The sequence below is a fragment of the Microtus ochrogaster genome, assembly GCF_000317375.1.
Source record: "Microtus ochrogaster isolate Prairie Vole_2 chromosome 14 unlocalized genomic scaffold, MicOch1.0 chr14_random_1, whole genome shotgun sequence".
Lineage (NCBI taxonomy): Eukaryota > Metazoa > Chordata > Mammalia > Rodentia > Cricetidae > Microtus > Microtus ochrogaster.
Window position 1 is genome coordinate 9,282,523 of NW_004949096.1, and position 7,059 is coordinate 9,289,581.

Consider the following 7,059-nt stretch of genomic DNA (forward strand, 5'->3'; position numbering starts at 1 on the left):
GTGTGTGTGTGTGTGTGTGTGTGTGTGTGTGTGTGTGTGTGTGTAGAACACGGTGCTCTGAGCAATCCACGAGCCGAGCCGCTATAAAAGCAGACTCCAGAGTCACTGCAGTAAGTTACGCTTTGCTACAAAGTATTTCTCAACATAGTTTTTAGTTATTTGGATGACTTTCTCCAGGATAGAGAGGGCAGAATAAAATTTAGGTCATTCTTTATCTTGTACCTCACGACTGCAAACCTGTTTGCTGCTGAGACTCTAGTAAGGCACACTTTAGTGAAGTGCCACGGAGGTAACCATTACCAACTAACCTCAACTACACAGTGAGTAAGTAATAAAATTAGCCTTACCAGAAGTCATGGCTTGTATCTACAAATCTGTACCTAGGTATATATTATAATTCAAAGACAATGAAGTTAGATGTCTTACGTGAAGGGTAGGGTGACCCACAAAGACAAATGCTATGCTAGGAAATGTGGATGTTACCTCTTGAAAGCATACATCATTTTATGTTAACTGGGGTGCACACACAAGTAAACATGTAATTCATAAATCAAGGCCACATAAAAGAAAATACTGACAATTACTTAACTTTCTACAAGGGACTCACCTGGTGGGATTCACCTGGTGGAAGGAGAGAAGTGACTTATCCTGTGACTTCCACACGTGAGCTTAGGCACAAAGGCCGATATACACACACAGGAATACACTAAATAATTATGTAAACACAAAACCCAAATTTCTTTACTAACTGTGTGCCAAGTCCTTAAAAACCCATTCTTTCTGGGTGGTGGTGGCCCACACCTATAAATATAATCTCAGCACTTGGGAGGTAGAGGCAGTTGGACCTCTGTGAGTTCAAGGCCACCCTGGGCTACAGAGTGAGCTGGGGGGCGGGGGAGGGGGGATAGCCAGACCTGTTATACAGAGAAACCCTGTCTTGAAAAACAACAACATAAAACCAAAACAATAACAAACTCATTCTTAATATACAAAGACCTGCAAATGGGGTACAATGGTTAAGAAATGCTACAAAATATTTGACGGTTGTAGTTTAGTTTTGAACTCAAATTCAAAGTGATTTTGCTTATCCAGGCATTGTTTGCTCCTCGAAAAGCCAAGGATTTTTGGACAATCTCTTACACAAACCAAGTGACCAATTTGGTTTAGCAGCAGAATTTATTATCACAGAAAAACAAGGCTGTAATTTTGAAACTATATATATATGTATATATATATATATATATACATATATATACACATACATACAGCGCATCAAGGCTGAATCTCAGATATGATTCTTGTATGCATCATGTGGACAACCATAGTTCAAACACTTTCCTTGAGTCACATGACACCAAGCCATCTACACTCCACCTCAAACCCCAAAAGGAAAAAAAAAAAGCTCCTTTACCTCGGAGCATCATCAAAGGAGGTGTGAAACGCCAGCGGCTCAAGGCACAAAGCCTACACTTTGGATGTGAGAGTTGTTCTCGTTTCTAGACTTGTGCAGCAGACTAGTTACCTGCTCTCAGAGACACATGCAAATCCTATACATCCAAGCTTTGGGTGCTTTCTGTCCACACGCGATGGTCTAAGTCTCAGCTGGAGTTCCCCTGAAGTCAAATACTAGGAACAGTTTTATCGACACAGCGTCTGGAACAATCGCTAGAGAGCAGGGTTGGGGGGGGAACATGGGTGTCATCGAACTTTTTTTTTCTTTTCTTTCTAACTTATGGCTTAGGACCTCTATCGAATTTAACAGGGAACACAAAAAGTTTCCCACTGCACTCTGGAAGTTTGAAGGGTTTTTGTTTTATTTTTTTTCTTTTTAATTTAAGCTGGAAGGGACGGGAAAACCCAGCGGGCGATTTCCTTCCCTGGGCAGGGAAACACGAGGTGAGGATCAGCCGGGCTGAGGAAGTGGGATGCAGTGAGCCGGGAAGGGGCAGGATCGGCGGGAGAGGCTCCCAGACCAGGCCGGGGCCGGGCCAGGACTTTGGGGCGAGAGCGGCCAGGGGAGGGCACGAGGGCGTCCCTGGCCTGTGCGAGGGCTGCGGGCGCGTCCGGCACCTGTTAGACGCCGGGCACCGAGGGCAGAGGCGGCTGCGCGCCGAGACGGGGGTCCTGGGGCCACCCACACCGGAGGGGAGAGGGGCGGAGTCCCGGACCTTGCGGGGACGAGGGAAGGGCGGCGCCGGTCTGTGGCAGGCGAGGGCGCGCGGCGACACGTCCCCGTCCCGCGGGGAGCCGGGGTGACGCTCCCGGGCCCACGGCCGCCGGAACCCAAGTTCGAAGCCGCTCACTCACCGCTCGCCCACGCACAGAAGCCACAGTCGAACGGGAAAGCTCCCGGTCGCCAACACACGCGGCGCTCCGAGACCGACTGATTCCGACGCCAGACTCCGGGTTCGAGGGCAGCAGCCGCCGCGTCCTCCGACGGCCGGAGCCTCAGCCCCAGCCGCGGCTGTCGCTGCTGCTTCCGCCTTCTCAGCCAGCCAGGAGCAGCGAGGGGAGGGGGAGCCCGTCCCGAGACAGAGCGGCCCCGGGAGTGAGGGCGCCCCCTGGCCGCGGTCCTCCACCCTGCAGCTGTCAACCCCGCCTTGCAATTCTGAACTGATTGAAGGGGTGTGTGTGTGTGTTAAAATGAGAAATTTGATGGTGATGGGGCATCAATAGCCTTGCTAGCATGATAGCAACAATCCAAAATTATATTTTCTTAGACTTTTTACAGTTTTACCCTTACTCCTACCAGTAGGTAGAACCCTACATTAATTAATCAAGTAGTTCTTCCTCTCATCGATGCATGAAAAATTTCTTCACAGTTGCTGCATTTGCACTAGCCCATTCTCCGGCATCGTCACGGGAAAGCCGTTTTCAATTCCCAGTTTAAATGGAATCTACGAATTGTAACAGACACACTGCGATAGATGGCCCAAAGGTTTTCACCCTCATCTGAAGATCTGACTCATCTTCTCCACTCGGTAGGGAGGGTATTGTAGGGTCCCGTGCGCACATCCTGAAACTAGATGTGTGCTTTCAAAACCAGTTTTCCCCCTATATAAATCTTGTCACACACACACACAAAGTCTTGTCACGTTAGATCAAGTTATTTAATCTATACTTGCAAGCTTCAACTCTCTCATCTCACATTCGCGTTGCTAGGTAACGTGAGTAAATGCACGTAAATAAATGGTTTAAAGTTATATAGGAAATAATAGTGCAATAAATACGAACAATCTGCATGCCCATTTTTGCTGACATTTTAACTAACGTATTCTTTCCAGCGTAAGAATCTGTCACTACTCAGACTCAGCCTGCCCTTTAAAACGTGCGTTGAAATGGTTGGTTAAGGCCTGAAAAGTGTAAAGAGTTACACAGAAGCGTCTGTGAGCACGTCCTACGGTGTAAGAAGTAAAGGAGCCTGCCGACGCTACTCTCTGAGCATCCTCCTCCACAGCTGCCTCGTCCACTTACATAAGCTCCCGAGGGATGGAGAACAGGTCATTATACAAAACCAAGAGATGAGGAGAGGGTCAGACAGTCCAGTGGGTAACGAGCAAGCCTTTAACCCTGACGCTAGGAGTTGGAACTCCAGAACCTACATTTTAGAAGAGAACCAATTCCCAAAAGTTATCCTCGGAACTACACGTGTACACAATGGCATGCACATGCACATGTGTGTACACACACACACACACACACACACACACACACACGCACACACTTAAAAAGAAGGACAGAGAAAGAAAGAACAAGGGCATCAGATTTCCTCCATTTACTGTGGAGACGCTAAAATGAGTGCCTATTTTCACCTTGTCTGTCGGTCAGATAGTTTGGAGTTCACTCAAAATGACGAAGTGTAGTTGCAGGTCCCAACTCAGGATGTGATTGCTTGCTTCTTTTAACATTAAAACAGCTCATTCAAGTAGGTCCATGTCATCCTGACAGGTGGTCAGGATATGCAATTGTACTTCTGCTCCTTCTTTTTTAACTATGAGGTCACCTGGGGAGGGGCGGTCTTCAGCTTACAGGATCTAAAGCACCTTCCAGCTTCACTACCTAGACAACAGAATGCTAATGATTTGCTATCTCAAAGTGTTAAAGTGATTGACTGTTTGAGTTGTCCTTTGTATCATGTTAATAAAGTCTTTTGATACCCCCTCATTTACACTGAGTATAAAAGCTATGGAAAAATAAACACAGGAATTTTCAGGATTTCAGTTACCATTGGAACACCTTCCCCGTACTTTTCTACGGTTTCTGTCTTATTATTTTTCATGCGTCTTCATATTCTTTACTTGTATTTCTAAAATTCCCATGCCCCTACCCTAGTAAGAAGTATTTTTGTCGAGGCTAGTCCTCGACAGTTTATTAGTGTGACTTCTGGGCACGTTAGCTACTTATCAATCTTCCACTTCCTAAGCCATAAAAAGGGGGATGGTGTCTCTGTCAACCAGGTGTGTTGTCAAGGTGAGCTAGTAAAAGAATAGGAGAGAACGAGCAAAAGGCTTTCAAAAAGAGCAGATGTTTTGTGCTTATTTCTTCACACTGTTTTTCTAAGCGTTCTTGAGGGACCTCAAGAATAGTTTCCTATTTCTATAAATCCTGTACATACTTTACTAAGTTTTGTACACAGAGAGTCTTGAGCTCACCTGTGCCCCGGACACAGGAAACTTACACATCTCTGTCTGCTTGCAGTCAAGTAGGGCTGTGAGAAAGGGCTCACGAGCTGTGATGGAGAAGGATGCTTGCCATTTGGGGCTAACACATTTGATTTCCGCTCTGCTGCCTGTGTTTGACCACCTTATTAGCTCCTGTTGTATGGCTGTGGCCAAAATCCATGTCTGAAAGAACTTAAACAGGAAAAACTTAATCTTAGCTACTTGTTTCAGACCTGTAAGTCCATGGCAAGGAGTGCATGGCAGAGTGCAGGGTGAGCAGCTCATGGTACAGAAGACGGGGAGTGGAAGGAGGAGGAGGAAGGGAGAGGAAGGGGAAAGGGTCAGCACAAGACACTGACCTTAAGGCCAGGCCTCTCAGCCTCATCAGCAACCTTCTCCGTCCAGACCCCACTTTCCAGAGTACTACCCCCTCCCAGTACATGATTGAGATTCTAATTCATGGCATCATTACTAGTTTCCTAAGTATCAAGTTTACAGTCAAGGTTAACCAACACAACCCTGGAGGCCCTGAAGAGTCTTCTAGAAGGAAGAGGTGAGTCCTTGCCTTGTGTGGAGGGGAGTCACCTTGGAAGGTTAACCCCTACTTTGGATTTACGTGAGCAATTCTTTTGTTTGAAGCCATTGAGATGGTGTAGTTGATTTCTGAAATATAATCCAGTCCATGTTAGACACATTTCCTTCTTAGTCGGTCTTCTGATCAGAGCAATCAGAACGCCAAAGTTGCACTTCTGGCTTTGCTTATCAGTAAACTGGATCCTGATCAGGTGACCTCATCTATAACATTTGAATAAAATCTGCCTTGTTTATGTTTCTCATGGTTGAAGTGGTTTCAGATGAGACCATAGTGAATACACTCTGCTGACTGAGAAGTCCTATCCAGACAGAGGAACCAGATGTGCTGACGAGCAGGGTCCTGATGTTTACAGCAACCCCAGTGCTCAGGTTCTCTAAGGCACTACTACCTGAAAATGCCTCATTTGATTGTACAAATAAACTGAACATGTAAAAAGGATAGTCCCATAACATGCATAGGTTGTCATTTTTTTCATTCCTTTTAAAACATGCTCATGAGGTGGTTTAGTGGGTAAAAGCACTTGCCATCAAGCCTGGTGAACTGAGTTCAATTTTCAGACCCACATGGTGGAAGAAGAGAAAATACTCAAGTTGTCCTATCATCTCCAAACATGTGCTGTGGAATGTGTGTGTGTGCATGTGTGTGCACGCATACACACAGATATTACAATAATACAATTATACAATAACACAGTAAAAATACAATAAACAATGTTTTATAAAGAAAATAGGATACTCCATCCAGGCAATAGGGCTGAGATAGTGAAAGTATTTCTCAAACATTTGAAAATAAGATATCTTGAAGAGTTAAATTATAAAATTAAGATAATTTATTAGTTTAATATTGAACGAAAGTGAGGACATGCCTGCTCATAGATATGGTTGAAGAGAAGGTTTTATTGTTGGTATGAGGGAGAATACAGTCAAAGACATCGGAAAGGGTAGAGACTAAAGTGAGCTACGAGGAGGTGATATAGGATGTCCTTCTGTATATGTGTTGCTTTTATTGGTTGATGAACAAAGCTGTTTTGGTCAATGGCTTAGCAGAGTAAAGCCAGGTGGGAAATCCAGAGAGAGAGAGAGAGAGAGAGAGAGAGAGAGAGAGAGAGAGAGAGAGAGCAGGCAGAGTCGAGGAGACACCACATAGCTGCTGAAGGAGAAAGATATTGGAATGTTTCTGGTAAGCCACAGCCTTGTGGTGATACATAGATTAATAAAAATGCATTAATTTAAGATTTAAGAGCTAGTTAGGAATAACCTGATCCATTGGCCAAACAGTGTTGTAATTAACATAGTTTCTGTTTGATTATTTGGGTCTGGGTGGCTGGGAAATGAAAGCTCACTCTCTTTTTAAAAGGAGGCAGGGAAGTGAAAGAAAATGAAAAGAGGGAGAGAAGAGGAGAGAAGGCAAGCAGATCAAGAGAGAAGCCAAGAACCAAAGGATCAAGACAGTGCATTGTCAAAATTGCTGGATTATATAGGAATAAGGGGCTGGATGGTATGGGAGGTCCTTCTGTCTATGTGTTGCTTTTATTGGTTAATGAATAAAGAACTGCTTTGGGCCTATGACAGGGAAGAACAGAACTAGGCAGGAAAAGTGTGGTGTGTGTATATGTGTGTGTGTGTAGACACTCTCTCATTGATGTGAATGTCAGGAGTCAATGATGGGTCAATTGCTCTAGCCTTATATTTTTATGACCAATTTTATTTTATTTATGTGTTTGTGTGTGAGTTTTTATGAATATACATCGCATGGGTGCACATATGCACAGAAACCAGAAGAGGGCATCTGATATGGGTGTTA

At 44.8% G+C, this 7,059-nt stretch overlaps 1 protein-coding gene across 1 annotated transcript in view; it reads right to left on the reverse strand.

Annotated features, from left to right (window-relative positions):
- The window catches only part of Traf6 (TNF receptor associated factor 6), a 21,799-nt gene extending 19,321 nt beyond the window's left edge, over window positions 1–2,478 (reverse strand). The window contains exon 1 of the mRNA XM_005364102.2: window positions 2,308–2,478. The gene's annotated coding sequence lies outside the window, so the exon portion shown is untranslated. The remainder of the gene's footprint in view (window positions 1–2,307) is intronic.
- Window positions 2,479–7,059: the final 4,581 nt, after the last annotated feature.